Below are 15,898 nucleotides of genomic sequence, written 5' to 3'. Positions count from 1 at the left end.
TCTTAGAATGCTTGTTGCATATCTTTTCAGTTTCCTTAAAGGAAGAGAATGTTTAAAAATCATAATCACCCATCACCCTAATACCCTGACCCCCAAACAGCCATTTTCCATTTTGGTATGACATTCCATGCACACACTGATTTTGTACACTGGCAATCAAGGGTACCGACAATTTGGTATTTTTATTTTTTTCATGAACAGAATAGTGAAAGCATTTCCCCACATTTTCATAAAACTCCTGGCTACAAACTATTTCATCACGTGGCATCCCATAACTGACATGACTTGATGTTGAGCTTTAAAGCTGCAGCGATGTCTCAGATGCCACCACAGAGGGCCACAGCGGGTCCTCCACTAGTGTCTCTTAGGAAGTCTCCCATGCCACCGCTGCTCCTGCCTATTGACCCAGGACCTTCCCACTACCCATGGGGGGCACAGGCAGTGACAGGGACCTGACCCACAGAGGCCCACCTCCATCTGGCTGACAGCAACTGCTGAGGTCCCTCTGGTAGCAGAAGGCACCAGGTGCCACAGGGCCACAGAACGTTCCGGGCCTCAGCAGCCACGGAGCATGCCATGCTGTCCTGTGTTCAGAAGTGGCTGGGCCAGTGTCCACTTCCACGGTGTGGTCTTGGCTGTGGCTGTGGTCACTGCCCCGAGCTTGTCTCCCCTGACCATTTCCACAGCCGGCTCTGCAGCCTCCTGGCGTGTGTGAAAGCTACTCCTTTCTTTTCATCTTCTTTCAGACTGAGTCTGTTTCCATCGTCCTCTATTCCCATCAAATCCTCTCCGAGAAAGACCTGACCATCTGCCCCACTGAGGCACAGAACTGCCTTCTCTCGCTCCTCAAGGCGTCACTGCTTACAGTGTTCTCTTTCCTTATGCATTCTCTCATTGGATTTGTTAAGTCGAGGCATTCCAACCTATATTTTTATTATGTCCGACTTAAAGACAAGAAAAACAGGGCTCACAGTGGTGCTGTGACCGGTGCAGGTCTCACGGTGCTTTGTGAGGTGGGCTCACTCATGATTCTGCACCGCCCTCGCGGATGGAGCCGCCTCCCACCTTAACCTGTTCCGTGTGGGGTGTTTCCGGTGGGAGGGGACATAACTGGGGGTCAGAGGTAGACACACAGAAGGGAAGGGCTTCTCAGAAGGAGAGATTGTACCCAGGAGACAGTGATTTTTGCCACCCGAGGGGAAAGGGGTCCTGGGTGCAGACACATGCACACAGTTGCACATACACACGCACACCCCCCAGCTCGCCCGCTGACGGCCTTCTCCTCTGCTTTTCCAGGACAGGGTGCTAAGCCTCATGTGCACCGGTTAACAGGCACCCAGCTGAGCAAAGCACACCTTTGATGAGCTTCTATTTTTGTGACACCAAGTATCCCACCTGTGAGGACTGTAAAATGCACACCTAGCAGAAATACTCACCTACGGAGGCTCTGGAGAGGTGAAGGGGCCCACCTTCGGCCGCTGTGAGGGTGGTGTTCGGGGAGTGGGGGGCAGGCACCTCGCCTCCTGCAGGGGGAGGGCAGCACTCAGCTCTGCCAAACTGAGCTAGAACAGCAGGAAGGCGGCTCCGGAGTGGGCACAAGGAGATGTTAGGGTGGGGCTGCCGAGCCCTCGAGGTAGACCCCCAGTATTATATACTAGTAGGTCCCCCTCCCGTCACACCCAGTGCCAGACACGGTGCCACAGACAGCACACAGTGCCACCTAAGAGCCAACGTGCCAAAAAGAACCAGACAGAGACCTCTAAATATGTCCACCCTTGGTTGGAAAGAGGGGAGGTCTACTCTGGTCTCCTTCAGAAGAAGGGACCAAAGCAAAGATCTGTGGGCAAGTGGTTTGTTTGGGAGATGGTCTCAGGAAGAAGTGAGGGGGTGAAGAGAGTAAAACCTGGGAGAGAAGACAGTGAAGCGCGTGTGTCTCTGTCCCCAGATCCAGACAGAAGGCTCCTAAATCCCTTGGCGTTTCCTGGGTGACAAGAGCATTTGTATTCTAATGAGGTGATTCTTGGGGGGCCCCTGGATGCCTTCAGGTAGGGGGTTGGTCACCAGAAAGACGGAGCTGTGGTTATAAACTGGCACCTCACCCGTATCTGCCAGGGAGAAGAAGAGGGCCAGGGCCGGGTTAGTAATGGACCCCTCCTACTCGGTGACGCATCTGTAACAACCCCTAAACGACGGAGTCAGAGGTGCATGTCCATGCACCGGGTCGGGGGGCGCACCCCAACTCCCCCGGGAGCAGCAGCCCCTGCATTTGAGACCCTCCCAGACCTTACCCTGAGTACCTCTTCTGTCCACTCATCTGCATCCTGTTCTATACAACAGATCACGTGTTTCCCTGAGTTCTGTGAGCCACTGGAGAACATTACCACACCGAAGAGAGGATTGTGGGAAGCCCCGATTTGCAGCAACATCAGTCAGAGGTGTGGGTGACTTGGCATTGACGTCAGACCCAGGGACCATCTCGTGGTGTGGAGCCCTTTCCCGTGGGGTCCACACGAACTACAGGGAGTCCCTGCAGAGCTGGGTGGCAGGACAGCCATTCGGTGCCCAGAGGGTCGGAGAATTGGTTGGTGGCACATTTGGCATCAGAAGTGTTGGTGTGATTGCGAGCAAAGGAACCAGGTTTTGTTCTCCTTTTGTGACATGGTGCTTGGGCAAGACTGGAGATGTTGAGTTAGAACAGAGAGAAATTGTGTGGGACCCCCCACCGCGCCCTCGCCAGCTGGGGGTCTGTCACTTCACTGCCGGCACGAAGACCTTCCTTCTAAAGCCCCATTTGAAAAAAACCCTAGGTGCTCTCCGATTTTTAACATGGCTGTACTTCTGTTAGCTCACATTCTCAGACGGTATTGCTTCATGTTCATGAGAATGCCTGGAAAAGCAGAATCGGGTGGCGAGAGGCTGAACCGAGAGACGGGGGATAAAGCAGATGGTGTTTGGGGAGCTTGGTCAGAGTTCTGGGGGCCTTGGGATGGGGCCCATGCCCCGTGGGAAGAAGGGACCAAGCTTCTGAGATGGGGCGGGGGTCTGGTCTGTTTCTGTGCAGCTGTGTGTGGACCCAGGGCACTGGGGAGAGCCCCTGGCCAGCTTCTTCCATCAGAGACACCAGGCGACTGTCTGTGTGGCACCCGCTTCCCAGACTGCGTGGGAGAGGCAACACTATTCTTCCTGGCCCCGTGTTCTGGAGCCCTGCCGTTTGCCAGGCTGCGTCCTGGACCAGGGGCCTGTGGAGGCGAAGAGGGCACTGTCTCTTGGTCATGGACCTATGCACGTAAGCCACAGAGGCGTCCTTCAGCTGCAGTGTGACTCAAGCTTCAGGGAGAACGGAGCCGGAGGAGCTGGAGGACAGACTCTTCACGACCCCGGAGCTCCAGCCATTTTTATTTGTGTCTCCCCCGCCCATCCAAACACCAGGGGAGGGGCTTCCACCTATTTGGCAGGGAGGCTTGACCCACAAAACCAAGAGTCTGGCCCAGAAGGGGAAATAGAGGCAGAGCAGGCCGTTGCTCAGTGTCCGCCTTCTCGGAGCTTGACCCAGCAGAGAGCAGGGCCTGCAGGTGTGGAATTGCACCAGCGCAAAAGTGACAGGGACACTCATCCCGGGAGGGGGAGCCCAGGTGCTTCACAAAGGAGGGGTGTTCGGAAGTGTGCTCCGTGGCACCTCGGTGAGAAAGACTTAAAAGGGAGGGCACTGGCCACCCGCTACCGACCAGACGGCCGGTACATGCCACAGCTTAGACATCCATGGGGCTCGTCTAGGTGTGGGGCCGGCTGAGCTCCGCGGAGTAGGGGCCCCGTGTGCCCGGCTGTGGGCACTGTGTACGGCAGGGAGGTGACTGGGCTCAGGCCTGCGGGCCTCTGCAAAGCCCAAGACCACCTGTAAATGGCTGTCCCCGGCTTCCTCTCCCAGGGGAAGCCATTCATTTACAAAGTTTGTTGTTGCAAGAGAGGTGGCTCAAAGCTTGACGACTGACTTTGTTTTAAAGGTTTTTTTCAAGTCTCTAAAACTCCTTTAGAGTGGTGGAGGGGATCATACCCCCTCCCGGGCTGCAGGCTGCAGACCCGGCTGCGGGCTGCATTCGTGGCAACAGGCATTGCAAAACAAGGGGGAACGTTCAGCAGAGGAGACAGGAGGGGGAGGAAGAAAGAAACAAAGTGGAAGTTTGGTAAGGAAAGGAAGAAGGCAGGGCAGGGCATGACTTTCGGGCCATGCTTGCAGAGCTGTGTCTCATGCACCTCCCTGGCCTGGGCTAGGCTGGGCCGTCCTCCCTGGTCCCCGGGACCCTGCTGTGTTCCACTGGCTGCTTTGCCAAAGGCCAACTCTTGGTGGCGTCCTCTGCCCCTCCACACCAGCTCTCTGGAAAGTGGGCCCTGGGGCGAGAGCAGTGCCCAGCGATGGCTAGGAGATGCTGCTCTGCATGGGACCCCAGGGCTGGGAGCTAGGGCGGGGCAGGGAGTCCCTGGGAGCTGCTGGCCCCATGCAGTTGGTAGCTGCTGTGGTTCCAGTTGTGGGACACACTCCAGAACTCATCTCCAAATGTCCTCCTCTTGTGCCAGGGCCAAGGACAAGCAGATACAGGACGATGGATGGAGGACAGGATGGATGGCCAGACCCTTTTCAATGAACAAAGCCCTGTTGTATTTATCTTGTTCAGTTTCATTGGGATTTGTGTTCCCCCCCTTCACTTATACACAAACCGAGGCTCAGAGAGGCTTATTCAAGGTCAGTGCCAGCATTACCTGGGGACGTCACACCACAGTTAACACAGTGATATCCACAGACCTTGTGCTGAGGATCAGAGTCCGGTCTGTTTCTCACATGACCCCTCCCCCGTGCAATGGGACAGATGCTACTTTCCTTGCTCTACCAGAGAAGTAGGTAAGTGGCCCGAGGCCAGCCACGCAGCTAGCTAGCGAGAGCTAAGCCCTGGATTCACGGGCAACACTGTGTCGACTCGATTTGTGTGGGAGGGTTCCTCCGGTACAGATAGGACACCCCATCTAGGAAACAATACAAATAATCTGTGTGAAACATCTGTTCTGTTCTGTTCCTGTGCTAACCTTGTCGTCTGCAGAACTCTGAGAAACAAAGCGTTTCACAGACACCCGACACAGGCGACAAAAACATCCTCCATTGTCTCTTCAGCGTTGTGCTCCTGGGAGGAAGACCGATGCGCCAACACAGATCAGCCCAAGGGCACGATCTATATGAAAGAACAAACGCTTTTTAAAAAAGGCTCTGTAAGCAGAATACGAAATTGTATGTTCCCTGTGATTACCACCGAGTTTAAAATGCTCATGCATATCGACAAAGGCTGGGAGGAAAATGCAAAAATTAAATCAGCGTAAGGGCAAAGGGGTGGTTTGTTTTTCTTTCTCAAAAATGTATTTAACGTTTTTTATCGTGTTTGTGCTTTAACAGAAAGGCTTTGATATTGTACGGAGAGACTCATAATGTGAAATACAAAAGATTTTCACGCGATGGTATAAACCCAAGATGCAGCTGCTGAAGTCCCTGGGAGAATGAATTGCAGCTTGGTTGACCAGTTTGACCTTGACCGGTCCTGGTAATGGTCACCATAGAGATGGGAAGAGACCGGGGCGGGAGCGGCCTTTCCACTGGGCAGTTCTGCTGATTGCTTGTTAACTGTAACACTTTGCATGCAGACCGTTCCCCGTGTCTCCATTTTTATAGGGCTTCGTCTGCGGGTCTGAATCTATTAAATTCTGCAGAGCCCACTGTGCTGGGCTCCCAAGGGGCAAGGAACGAAGAGCAGGCAGGGTCTCTGCCCAGTGAGAGCTCACGCCCAGCTTGGTTCTTCAAAATTTTCGGAGCCTGTGCTGGGTGAAGCCGCGGTCTTTGTGTGCCCGTCCTCCAACGGCCCAGCCCCAAGGGGAAGGCCTCTAAGGTCAGAGGCCCCTCTCGGCACCTCACCCATTGCACTAAGCATCCAGACGATTCCAGGCACGTGGTAGGCGGTAGGTAAGTCTGCTTACCAAATATATCTCCCTGAGACCTCGCAGCTAAGGCTCCCTGACTGGCTGCATGACCTTGGGCAAGTCTCCTGGACCCCGCTCGACATCATTCTCAGTGCAGCTAGGTTGTGAGGCCACCAGGGACGGGTTAGTGTCTTGTCCTTGTACCACCAAGCCTGGCATGGGAATTGCTGCTTGGGGCGGGGCAGGGTGGACGCTGCTTGGCCAAGGCCTGCTGAATGGACTCCTCTTGACTCTTCCTGGGAGGAAGCCCAGCTTCTTGGTGGGCTTCCGGGACACTGTCTCACCTGCTCAGCCCCTGCCAAGTCACACGGGGGGCTGCTTGAAGAAGCCACTGCAGGGGCTGCGCCATGAATCTGGACCACCTCTGGTTGCCTCCCATCCCTGTTACCAAGTTTGATCTCAGAACGGCTTTCCTCCTGGCTGGACCAGAGAGTGAGGCAGGGCAGGCTCAGGGACCAGGGAGACCTGTCCTGAGGTGTCCCCTCAGGACGTCGTCAGGTGGCAGCGGGGCATTAGGAAGCCTCTTCCAGAGGGACATGTTGGTTATTTACTCTGGTCTCTCTCTGTCTCTTAGAAGACAAACAGAACATTCCAGACCCAAACTACTTCGAATATTAAAAATAACAGATCCCAGGATGTACCCCCTAAGTCCTCTCCAAATCTTCCCAAGTCGTTCTCCAAGCCACCCCTCCCACCCCACTAGATGCAGAGAACTCTTAGGAAATGAGGCGGGTGTGCTTTATTCTTATCCCCGGACGTGTCACCGACTTCGGGAGAACAGGGCCTGTGTGGCACTCACTTCATTCCTGGCATAGGACCTGGCACTGACCACAGTGTGGACGCTCAGTATCGGCGGCATGCGCTGAGCACCCACCACGAACTCTGCACTGTGCAGGATGGAAGGTCGAATGGGCGGATGAGTGAATGGGTGGGTGGATAGGTGGATGGATGGATGATGAATGGATGAATAGGGAAATGGGAGGGTGGATGATGGATGGATAGATAGGTGGGTGAATGGATAAATGGGTGGGTAAATGGATAATGAATTGGTGCATGGGTGGGTAGATGGGTGAATGCATGGGTATTGGTGAATGGATGGATGGGTAGATAGGTGGGTGGACAGTAAGGCACTGTGTCAGAAACAGGTGCACAAACTGGGAAACTGGAGGAGAGTTCAATCTAGAATCATTTGTGGAATGGTGGGCAAAGGATTAGAGAAAACAGTAAGAAATGGATACAGTTCCAGGGCAAAGGGAAAAAATGATTACCAGACTCAAAGGGAGTGGCTGACAGGAGAGGAATCTGTGGCTTCTGGTGGGAGGAAGCAGCCAACCCAGGGGGAAGGTGGGAGACCTTGACCTCGGCTCCTCTGATGTGTTAGGGGCTGAATTATGTCGTCTGAGAAGAGGTGTTGAAATCCTAACCCCCAGTACCTCAAGATGTGACCTTATTTGGAAATCGGGTCATTTTAGAAGTAATTCATTAAAATTAGGTTATACTGGAGTGGGACAGGCCCTCAATCCAATATGACACGCATCCTTACAAGAGAGAGGAATGCCATGTGGAGACAAAGACACAGGGGGAAGATGACTGCGTGACAACAGACGCAGAGGGTGGCATCATCTATAAGCTAACGATAAAAAGAAGTAGCCCAGAGAATTACTCAGCAGCAGTCCTGGGGGCCAGGGCATTTTCGAGATGAGGAAGTTCAGGTGTGAGTGTAGTAGCTGTCTGAGGTCACCTGGGCAGCGGGTGGCACAGCCAGAGCTGGAAGTTCCTATTAGCATGATCTACACCCAGTGCCCCCCAGCGTTTGGTACCCGGGGCCCAGTGTGGGCAGGTGGGATGCTCTCTCCATGCCATGCCACAGGTGTGCCGGGTACAAGGTGAGGATAGTACCCTGACACTGCCTTCTGCAGCACCCGTCTGGCCTCCTCGACCTCTGGCGTCCCCATGAGTGTGATGGGTCTGCAGGCGGGCCTTCCAGAACCGCCTCACTGGCCCCGTGCAGGCCTCCAGACCAGGCCTCCTTGGGCCAGGATACTGGCCCTCTGCATGGTGCCTCCGGTCACTGCCCGACCCAGCGGGGAAGGAACCCCAGTGTGTATTCACGCATCCGGTGCATCTCAGTTCAGACTGCCACATCGCTTGCGTGCGTAGCCACGGGTGATAGGTGGCTACCACATCGGACAAGGCCAGTCTAGGCTCAGAAAAGGCAGGTGACCTTCTCAAAGCCACATAGCTAGTAACTAGTAGAGTTGAGATACGCATTTTGTCTGTCTGACACCAAACCTGGTTGCGTCCCACTGCCCCACACCACAAGGTGCCTAAGGGTATACACCTGTGACTGGCTGGCAGAAGGCTGCCTGCTAACTCCCAGTTAAGAAGATGGGGCCTAAGGCGGGGTTGGGGTGGACAGGTGTGGGCCAGGGATGGGAAGATAGGGTCACAATCTTGGGCTGCAGGAGGGCGACCAGTATTAGACCAGCCAAGGAGATTCTAAGGAGGGAAGTGGTCCCCCAGAGAGGACTTTCCCAGGTGAGGTCTTCTCATGAACTCTGCCCAGGCATCGGCCACTGCCTGCCCCTTACCTCTGTCCCCATGACCCCTACCTGACTGCAGGGCCCAGCACATTCCAGAAAAGCTAGAAGTGCATAGCTTCTCATCTCCTATGTTTATTGTCTCTGCAAACCCACAAGGCTGCGACCTGCAAAGAATGCTGATGGGACCGATGGCTTCTGAGGATGACTTTGAAAAAGAACAGGTGTGGGCCTGAAAGAGCGCACTCAGTGACAGTGAGTCACCGGTAGGAGAATTAGGAAAGGGGTGAAGCCCCTGCAGGTGTGCGGTGCGCAGACGGGCTCCGGGGTTGAGCAATGGGCTGGCGCCACGGAGTGGGCTTTGCAGGGAGCCTGGGGGGAGGCTGCTGCGCTCACAAACGCATTTTTTCCCAATCAGCGAATTGTGCTTACGCAATGGGATTCCATTCAACAAGCCAGGGGGTTCATGGACTTTCTCAACTTTAGTCGCGATTCTGGATTCCTTTGCCCTGAGTATCGTTTCACAGCCCATTTCAGTTGCTAAATACGTGAGAAGCTGTGGCAGCTTTGCACACCCCGTGTGAGGGACTGGGAGACCTGGGTTTTGCCTTGGTTCTGCCGCCAACTCACGGGGAACTCTCAGCCATCGCGTTAACCGGTGTGAGTTCAGTTTCCCCGTCTTAAAATGGGTCTAGACTGTGTCCTGTCTCAGACGTCCCCACTAGCTAGTGACAGGGGTAAACAGGGACTGATGAGACTACCCGAAGACAAACATCTTGCATTCAGACAAAGCCCGATACACATGGTGTGAATTGAATGAATGTAACGTGCAAATTATCCATCTCTCTGCAAACATGACACCTGTTGACAGTTGCTGGTGTGCCTACTCCTCCCTCCCTCTTCAGCCCCACCCCGCATCTCATGCTTTCCGCAAACCAGTTTATGCCATCAACCACCCCTTTAGTAGGGAGGTGCATGGGGTCAAGTAACTCGCTCACGACAGAACAGGGCTGGAATCCAGTTTTCTGAGACCCACTTCAGCCCCACAGCGTGTAGTCAGCTGTCTTTGAACTCGAACTTCAGGTCATTTTTCCCAACACAGAATCTGTTCCCAATTGCCACTGCACATTGAGTGACCTTAAACTACTCTTGTGAATTACTTCTCTCTGATAAAATGGACCGAGTCATCTCTGATGTCCTGCAGTAATGCTATGGGGCTGTGTCTGGCCGTCTATATAAGCTGTGATTTTGAAATATTTGTGAGCCCATAGGCTCAGAGGATTATAAAAAAGTCTGTTGTATAGGATAGTAAATCTCCTGTCTTCCTCATACAAGCGTGGGCGTGCAGTTCAGTACAGAGAAAATAAAATAGAAAGAGATGCCTCGGAGAAGGGCTGGATGGCGCTGAACGCACGCACCTAAGCAGCATCTCTGAAACGCCCGCACCCCTTGCGCTCCTGGTCACCGCCATCACCGCTGCCTTGCATCAGCCTCCTCAGCTCTTCTGGAATTTTCTGCAACAGCTTCCTACCTCAAATCTCCGAACCCATTCCTCACATCAGGGGCAGAGGGAGCCTTCTGGAAAATGCTGTTGGATCCTTCTCTTGCTTGAAAGTGTCTGACGATGGAGACCAATACCCCATTCCCCTCCCCTGCCAGGGCTGGGGGAGGGGAATGGGGTGTTAGTGGTTGCTTAACAGGCACAGAGCCCCCCATCTGGGGAGATTAGAAAGCTGCGGAGGCAGGTTGGGGTGACAGGTGCACGAGGAAGTGAACGTGCTTGATCTCACTGGACCGTGGCCTGGGTAAAACTGTCCATACTCTCGTCGATTTTACCAGGATGAAAAAAATAAAAGGAAAGAGTATCTGATCATCTCTAATGGCTTCAGAATGCAATACCCATTCCTCAAAAGACATTCAAGCCTTTTCAGCGTGCGGTTCCACTTTTGCTCACACGTGTGCACACTCACAGGCAGTGTCCTGCCCACTCTGTCAGCGGAAAGCGCCCTCTTTCTCATGCCCCCCGGCCTCTGTCCCAGTGTCCCCCTCTCTGGACTCACTGCTTACCCTCCCGGCAGCGAGGGCAACATGCCTGACTCTTTGAGACCCATTTGAACCAGGTCCCCTGCTCTGGGAAGCCTTCCCACCTCCACACACCTGGTACCAGATGCGACCTTCTTCTCTAAGGCACAGGCCCTGTCTCCTCGGTCCCCCAAGGCCTCGCGGACACTCAACAGATGTTTGTTAACTGTTCAATGAGTATGGTTTTGTCTCCATCCCGGAGGAGCTTATTTTTTTCTGAGCTTGCGTCCCACAAGACGCACAGAAATGAAGCAACTCGTGTCTAAGAGTGTGCTGCGGTTGGGAGGTGGAATGGCGTCTTCTGTGAGAGAGGGGCGTTTGTGGCTCTGGGAGGCGGTCACGCGTAAGGGGAGACAGGCTTTCTGGGCAAGGGCGTCAATGACAGCGACCCTGCCCTCTGTTCAGGGAAAGAAAGCGGAGGGGCAGGCCGAGGCTTTCCCCAGGCTTTGCCCTTCCTGTGCCCCCCGTGACTTTTGCTTTTCTCTTCCCTGCAGACTGGGAGCCCAGGCAGGACTGTGGGGCCACGGTCTCCGCTCAGGTTGGGCACCTGAAGCCCCTCCCTTTGATTGAGGGACCCCCACTCCATGGGTCTGAGTTGGGGGTGGAGGCCTGCCCTCCTCTCTGGGTAGTACGTCTCCCAGACACCTCCTTCCCTGCTGGTCTAGGGTGAGGTCTGGGCCTTGACTTGGGCTTGGCCAGACACCCCCTCGGGACTTGGAATCTAGAATGAGCGACTCCAAGAGGCAGGGACTGTGAAGAAGTCTCTCTGGGGGCAGCAGGAAGGGTGTCCTTGCATTTTGATGACTATGGAGCCATTTCAAGGTCCAAGGTCCTGGGGTCCAGGGTCTGGTGCCCACTGACGGCTAGGGTCCAGTGGCGGAAGCAGCAGGGACCTGTCTGCCTCTCTGGCGAGGTCTGCAGCACGGTTTTGTCTGCGGTTCTGGCCGCACACCTTCCCCAGCGCGCCTACCTGTGTTTGCATCCTGGTTTACTAGCTCTCCTCACAATTGGTAAGAAGTAAAGGTCTTACACGTACGTCTGTTAGAGTCCATTTCTGTTACTTGCGAATAAGAACTCGTGTGGCAACTGACCAAGCCCGGTCCCCAGCCTTCAGGACGGGGAAGGGAAACACGTATTTTCTGAGCACCCACTAGCTAACGTGGCTACACGTGCTTTTATTTGCAGAAGTGCTGCGGACCCCTGGGCCCCAGGACGACCTTGTCTGGGCTGGCACACCGGTGAGAGTGCAGGGGCTGGCGAGTCCCTGCCTCCTCCTCACGTCCAGGCCGAGATGCAGACGCAGCCCCCTGGTCCCCATCCCTGCAGGGGCGGCCTGGGTGGCCGATGCAACTCTCTGTCAAAGACCCAGGATGACCTACTTTGGCCTGGTGAGCTAAGTTTTCAGTTCACCAACATCCTGCGTGTTTTCTCTGTCGTTTTTTAAAAAAAATCTCCCATTTGGGTTCTAAGTCAACTGACTCAAGAAGTGACGAGCTGCTGCCCTTTCCCTTTCATGGCCGGATGCTTTGGTGACAGCTGTGGCAGCTGCTGCTGCTGTGTCCCTTTGAACAAATTTCGGCAATTCCCCCACGTGGGGTCCATCAGGTGGTGCGGGGGGGTCAGTCTGGCCGTGCCTCTGAGTTTCAGGTCCAGGAGCAGGGGGAGTGGCCGGGGACCCTTTGCCCGTTAACACTGGTGCCATCGCTGTCCCCAGGCACCTCACAGCACATCAACAGTGGAGCACGGTGGCATTGTCTCCTCTCTTCCAGGGGTGGCTTTTGATGGAACAAGCTTTTACTTATTTTATGTAGATACATGAGGTCCCTCAATTTCTGACCTGGGCTTATCCTGGGTTGAAGGAAAGTCCACGGAGAAACTGTCCATGTGGGTTGGGGGGTTGTTTATATCCAGAGGGGTCTTCCCTTTGCAAAGCTTACTGCCCCAGCTTCTCTTAATCTCCGGGCCTTTGGTGCAACTGGACCGAGGGGACGGAGGGCCATCAGGGGCTGCCTGCAGCTTCCCGCCCCTCCCAGCTCAGTCACGAGTGCCTCCCCAGCTGGGAGCTGGACCCTGGCCAGAGCCTGAAGCCACCCTGAGCAGCAGCCTCCGTTCACCCTGCCCTGTGGCCATTGTGCGCTTGCCCATGACCCCTCCATCATCCTTTGTGAATCTGTCCATTTAGTTGACTATTTCTTGGCGCCCAGTTTGTCCACCAAGCATTCCACTGGGCCCTGGGGCGCCCATGGAAGTCACGGAGGCACAGCCCCACCTTCTGGGTGGCTGTAGCCAGAGGGGAAGCAGACCCAGGGGGCTGATGTCATGTGCTTCCTGCTGGGGCGGGGGCATGTAGGACAGGGGAGCTCGCCTAGCCTGCAGGGCAGAGGAGCCCAAGGACAGCCCCAAGAGACAGTGTCATTTCTTCCAAGACTCTGGAGGTGAGTCACTAGCCAGGTAAAGATGTGAGGGAGGAGGGGACAGCAGGGGCAAACCTGGAAGGGCTGAAGCACAGGAAAAGGAGGGACCGGCCAGGAGATACGACGGGAGAGGCGTGGGGGTGGGAGCACCAGGGGCTTATGGGTCACCTTAAGGTTTTGAGTTGATTTATACAAGCGCATCTGTAGCCCCAGCCAAAGTACGGTACCAGTGTTAGCTCACTGAATCCTCATAACAATACTATGAGGTGGATGTTACTATCCTCATCATCCTCATTTTTACAAGGGGGGAAACCAAGGCACCGAGTGGTTGGGTAACCTGCCCAGGATAAAGCCAGGACCTGAGCCCAGGTCATGTGGCTTCAGAGTCCAGCCAGTGTGTTGAGCTGTAGGGTCGGAAGCAGGAAAGTAATGCGAAGGTCAGGCTTGCATTTTTTCCAAGATTGTATCTGCTGAAGGGGCCGGGAGACTCAGGCGCCCAGTCTCCCTGGCATGGCCCGCTCTCGTCTGCGTGGCACAGCTGGTTGTGTCGAAAGTAGGAGCAGAGACAGGGGGGTATTGCACCTTTGGGCCACGGATGCCTGGCTCTCCGCAGGGGTCTGCATTCCAGCCTGCTGCCCAGAGCCCCCTCCTCGGGCTCAGCCCTGTCCCAAGCTGAGCCCCCAACAAGGAGGAGTGGCAGGGCCTTCCTGCCCTTCCAGAGGCCTCCACGGGGCAGCAGACAAGCACAGACTGTCATCATCTCAGGGGCTCTCCCCTTCCCTGTCGTGAGCCCTTCTTCTCCGTCACCTTCTGACGCCTACCATCTTCTCCATGGCTTCAGCCCACACTCACGTCTCCCTCCTCTCAACTCCCAGAGCGCTGATTGTGAGGGCCGCACAATCCGCCCTGTGTGCATTGTTCTCCGGCGGCTGCTCTGTGTCCGTGCCTCCATTCAGCCGTCCTCGACTGTCTGCCGATGAGTCATCCGGGGGAGAAGGTTGATGATCTCTTGCTTTATGTATTAAAACTTTTTTAAAAATCCTAACACTCTGAACATGAAAAAAACACATCTGTACGTATATGTATATAGTATAGAAGTGACTTCCTCAACAACAACAAAAAGAGAAAAGAGCGAACATTTTGTGATTAGGGCTCATCGCTATGCGCCTGAGCCCTGTCTGGAACATATGGCCGCGCGCCTTTCCACAAGTACACCTGCCTCTTGGGCTTTTTCATCAGCGTCCTGTCGGTGTAGTGTCTCCACCCTGTCAACTGACTGCCTGGTGCAGACCTTATGAGCAGACGGGGTCCCAGGTCTGCTGACTCTCCCTCTACATTGAGTCATCTGGTGAGAAGGTGAATGTGTGTGGGGGGGGGGAGGCGGGGGCGGACTCCTAGGAGCAATTCTCCCCCGACTTCCCAAACAGCCACCTTGGGCTTGGGAAGCAGGAAGCGGAGCATGGAGAAGAGCTGAGAGGCAGGGGTGACTCCCTGGCTCAACCCTGAGCACCGGGTTCTGCGCCCCAGGCTCCCGAGGCTACAGACTGCGTCTTAATCATTTGTGGATTCCCAGCCCCCAGGACACTGTCTGCCACATGGTAGACAAATCCTGAAATGTTTTGTTGAATGAACAGGAAATCAGGCCGGGGGAGGGGGTTGGGGGTTGTGAGTGCCCCTTCGGGTGACCTGTGTAGGCGCGTCAGTGCGGGGACTTTGGGACGTGTGTCTGACTGCTCAGGGACCTGGCGTGCTGACTTCGGTTCCTAGCGTGCTCGTCACGGCAGATGCGGCCTGTTGGTGGCGTACCTGGGGAACACGATGCTCTACGTTGGGTGCTTTCCTTGGCAAGTTTACGGCGGTCCTAGCGATTTCGCACTTGGTCGGACACAAAGTACGTGCACAGTGACAGCCATCACTGGTATTGGACAGATCCCTTTGATGGCCTGGATTCACTTTCAGAACGAATTGTCACTGAACATCTTCTATGGGCCAAACAGACTCACCAGGGACACGACAGCAGATGAAGCCCTGCCCACTGGAAGGCCACACTCCCACGGGGGGAGCAGGGGAGTAGGGGTGAGACAGACTCGTAATGAATTAAAGGGAGTGGACAAAAGTTGAGGAGCAACCCTCTCTCTGCAGACACGGTGAGGGCAAAGACAGAGAACTCCATACAACAATGAAATCAGCGCTGACTCCCTGGCAGATATGAACTTGGCCGCATCAGACAACTAAACATCATTGCCCCACCAAGCAAACATCGGAGCCTCTGTCTTCCCCTGAGGGTACAGGTCTGCTGTAGGAGGAGACCGAAATCACAGACCCGATCTTGAATCTTAACTCTAAAGCTTGCCCGTGTGGACAGGTAATCCAACCTCCCTAGGCTTCAGTTTACTTGGCTGTGCAGTGGGGACTGTAACGCCTGACTGTGGGTGAGAGCGCTCTAGGAATACAGAGGGGAGAAGGAGACCCTCCGCACAGGAAACTGGCAGGCTGGCAGGGGAGAGAGGAGAGACTGGTTATCATGCCTGTATGCTGAGAGCTATGAAAAGATGTCATATCATTTGTTAAATGAAACAAACTTAAAATGCACTTAAAGTATTCGTCAAGTTTCTCTAGAGAAACAGAATAGGGAAGAGATAGATGTTGTAAGGAATTAGCAGATCAGATGTGGAAGGTGGGCCTGCAGGCTGGAGACCCAGGAGAGGCGATGTTCCCATTTGAGCCGTCTCAGACCCAGGAAGAACGCGAGTCGCAGATGAAGCCCAGCGGTTATCTGCTAGAGAACTCTGTCTGCTGGGGCCAAGACCCGTCTTCTTGTTCTTTTCTGGCCTGCAGCTGGTGGGG

This window comes from Sturnira hondurensis, unplaced genomic scaffold, assembly GCF_014824575.4.
Source record: "Sturnira hondurensis isolate 20B ecotype Veracruz unplaced genomic scaffold, ASM1482457v3 Scaffold0006413, whole genome shotgun sequence".
NCBI classification, from domain to species: domain Eukaryota; kingdom Metazoa; phylum Chordata; class Mammalia; order Chiroptera; family Phyllostomidae; genus Sturnira; species Sturnira hondurensis.
This window is presented reverse-complemented; position numbering follows the sequence as displayed.